Source organism: Hyposmocoma kahamanoa, unplaced genomic scaffold, assembly GCF_003589595.1.
Source record: "Hyposmocoma kahamanoa isolate Upper Pololo Valley unplaced genomic scaffold, ASM358959v1 185, whole genome shotgun sequence".
NCBI lineage: Eukaryota > Metazoa > Arthropoda > Insecta > Lepidoptera > Cosmopterigidae > Hyposmocoma > Hyposmocoma kahamanoa.
The window spans coordinates 2,634,885-2,639,269 of record NW_020653715.1 but is presented as its reverse complement, the minus strand read 5'-3'; positions in this window follow the sequence as shown (position 1 = coordinate 2,639,269).

Below are 4,385 nucleotides of genomic sequence, written 5' to 3'. Positions count from 1 at the left end.
AACTACGCAGCTCCAAATACATCATACAAAACAATATACTTATCTATCGCATAACAAGCAGTTGAGCGGAACAAAAGTCACACCTACCCCATAATTCGTATCATATTCGCACTGTTCTGCTCGATCTACCGTATGAAATGTTTTATAACTCGCAGATTGATTCTTTATTTCAATAACCAAATGGCTTTATTAAACACGCGAGTATAATACACGATTTGTTCGCATTTATTATATTTTTAGAACATTTAATACATTCTATAGCAAATTATACAAAATTGTAGGCTCGTGTACATTTATTCCCAAAGCGTATACTTTCGCATAATTTTTACATTTCTATTGTCAGTTCAACAATTATCATATTTCTAAAAAGTTTATCACATTCGCGAATTTTCGTATTTTATAAATTTCAGGTACTGTCAGACACACTGACTTTAAATTTAAACAAGGAAAGTTAGAATTGCATTTTATCTTTTATTAATAATAAAATATTTTGTTCAAATCAAATTACGTGTTCATCGTGTTTTAAGGCTTACAAAATAAATAGTTTCTTCTATTACTTTCGATACTGTAGTCAGTTTGTTAACTAACGAGCCGATCGTTAAAGTATTAGTCTATGCATAATCTGTTACACTATGACTGTATTAGTTGTTTAGTTTAGTTAGTTCTATCATAGATAGATTATACAACCACAATTGTATATGTATCTATGATACAACACAGAAAACTTATTGAGGTATATAAATTTAACCTTACTTAACCTGTCTAAGCAAACACTTAATTCAATTGATCCGTTCAGGTAATCATTTGTTATTTTTGTTAATCGTTCATCGATATTCTATATTTTTTTCTGACGCCACATCTTCTCTTATCTTAACATTATGCACTGAACTGTACCAAAGTTGCAGTCATGAGAAAAATACTGATATCGGCTAGAAAAGTTATAAAACTGCTAATGAAAGCAAAACACGTACAGAAAGTATATGCTTTGCGAATAAATGTACAGGACCCTACAATTTTGTATAATTTGCTATAGAATGTATTAAATGTTGTAAAAACATATAAAATGCGAAAATTATGAGAATACCTACACAAATTCAATATTCAAGTAAATATTTTGAGGAAATTATTTTATCGAGACGGTTGTAAGAGAATAATTACTCGTATAACATTTTTTTTATAAAAAAGAACCTCAAAAGTTGGTTAAAATTAAGATCGTGGGATCCATAATCTAAGTGGGGATATGAGTAGGTACTTGAAAATCCTACTAGAACCAAGAGAAGTGGCAGAAAATGAGGAGGGATACACCGATATGCAGTGGCAGATTTGGTACCTAAGGCCCAATAGGCTCTGGCCTTAGGCGGCCAGATTTTAGAGGCGACCAATCGTGACAAAAAATTCACTGACGATGACAAGAAATAACACAAAGTACCTCAATATTCTAAAGGCTCACGCACATTATAGCGGGTCGCAATGCAATATGCAATAATCTTCCTAAATCACTTTCGTACATTTTATGTATAAAATACAGATATGTTACATATCTGTAATCTAATGTATAATCGTTACATAATAATATTGTGACTACCGCGTCTGTCTGATCGTGATAAACTCAAAAACTACCTAACGGATTTTTATGTGGTTTCCACCAACATGGACAGAGGGATTCATGAGGAAGGTTTAAATGTATAATTTAAGGTTTTGTGTAAGTTGACTGAAATATGACGATAAATGTTGAAGATGTCGGAAAAAATCATGCCGGCTGGGCGCTTTACTGATGTCGAGCGCCCCGTACAGAGATATATCCAAATCAATGTTCTAGAAAAATATTAAAATTATTAAATAGTACATTTCTGAATCGATTTCGATAAAAGTTGGCAATAAAGTAAATTCATTATGTAGTCTGCCAGTATAAATATGATGAGTGCTGAGAAAGGGGCGGCTGGTACTAACTGAACAACACTGCAAATCCGCCACTGCCGATATGTTTGAGAATGGCTAGAAAGACAAGAAGATTTTTGATTCCAATGAAATTGGTTCATATCACGTGACTATTTAAAAAAGAAAACCTACTGTCGGTTGGTGATCTTAGAATCTAAATAATAATTCGCTTTATGTACCAATACTAACCTAATTCAGCTATATTGTACTATTAGGTAATCTAACATTTACTTAGGCAAGCTTATTTTTAGATCTGACGACACTTTTAATGAGCCTAATTCGCAGTCACTTGTCTTATCTGCACACAGGCCCGAAATACTTCTGTTAAACATGTTTACAAATACCTGTAACTCGGATACAGCGAGTTGAGAACTTGACATAGATACCTACCTAACTATTATCTTTATTATCAATCGAATCTATTTGTAGAGATGACATTGCCAATGAAGACTTAATAAGAAGGCACGACTACGCATAAAATCTGTCAATTGTCACGCCAGCATATAGGAATGTAAACAAAACATAGTGTTATTAGGTAATTTATCTTTCTATCTTGGATGCATTCCTTTTGTTATTAATGAGGTCGGCTTTATGCAAGACGAGCGATTCAAATGGCGACGTATTTAGTAACGTGACCGCTTTCACATCGGCATGCGACGGTGAATACATAGGTATTCATAACTATACTATGGGAACTGGCTATTATAGTTTTACGTAGTGTATCACGGTTTAAATTGCGAATGTCAAAAATATGATCTTCACAGGAATATAGTCTTTAGTCCTCTGGTAAAATTATTTGTTACGTTATGGACAATCTCATGTTCTTTTTAAAACAACTCCAAAATGACACAATCAAAGCAGTTCTAAAGGATTCGGGTCAATGAAATTAAAAAGTATATAATTTTTACAAAGTTTTTATTTTATAATAAACGTAACAGTGAGAAAATCAATAGTTACAATTTGCTGTCCGACATCCTGTCGTTCTGCAATGTTTTTAAAATTTTAAGTAGTTGCGGTTTTTCTGAACATTTTCGAAATGTTAAGAAATATTATAAAATACTGACTTAAAAACAAAAATGCTTCTTATTACAAGATTATGGTTCATTTATTCAAGTGAGATAGTAATTTTCTTTTTTTTAATTGTAGTTTATTTTTCTAAAATGCATCTATTTTTTTTCCATCTCTCATTTAAATAAATGAACCATATATCACAACAGTGGCACTGAAATCTGTCCAAAGACTATACAAATATGTAAACTCTACTTTTTCATAAGTTGTGCAGTATGTAAGGCACATAATTTCATTGAATGAATCTAAACAAAAGCATTTTACCATGTAAAATTATGGCCGAAATAAATTTTCATAATTTTGAGTTCATTTATCTAAAACAAATTGTCGAAGTATATTTTTCAAAATTGATTTTGGTGAAATAAAAAAAAGTAAGTAGGTGTGAGTAAACAGGCAGTTATTTACAAACTCTCAAAGCTTAATAATAAAAATTTGGATACAATACTGACGATTAATACATACAAGAACAGTGTAAAGTAATACGGATAGACTAGCTACAAAAAAAAAGCTAGAAGCATATCACTTAGTTTTAACAGACTTTATTACTGTAACAGAAAAATAAACTATTCAAAACCTTTCAACATGCTTAGTAGTAATTCTTTCATAAACAAAGCTATCAATAAAAATGTAGAAAGTTTGTCTAAAAAAGTTTGTATTTAGTTTTACAGAAAAAATGTTTAGTGATTTTTAGTGATGAATTAGACTTGTATAACTTTGACCTATCTAAACAATAAATACATCTAAACCTCGTTACAGAATTAGAACTAAATATACGTATAAAAGTTACTACAAATTCACGTAAAGGCAACCGTTCGATATGACTTGAAGGCACAAATGATTATTGTTAAAACAAAAAAGGTAAAAACCTACGATCTATGTTTCTCGCGTGTAGGCTTTCACAGAATGATTGAAGTTTATCTCCAAGCACCACTACACTTCATCAATATTAAATCTCTCTCTAAACCTAACCCTTAACCATTTTTAATAAATTTTAACCACGATTAAAATGCTACACCTATTTGTTAATCTGATAAATACTTTACAATAAAAAAACTTTATTGTATATCTATTATTGCCATCTTCGAATGTACGCAGCCACATCTTAGCTGCTACAAAGTTGAAATAAATAAAATTTAACATCACTTTACCGAGTAAGCGATCGATCATTCGCGATTCGTAAATGTGGAGATTGTTGCATGCTAAATAGATTTCATCTTATTTACAATCGGAAAAAAGAGACAAAAAGGCCTTGTTTTCTATCACATTTAAGTTTGGATCACTTAATAGGCAATAGCCAACGTAAATAAATAAAAATGTATACAAAAAAGGTAGATCGCGCCACGGTGAAAACTCAAAAATAAACTATATAAACAACTAAT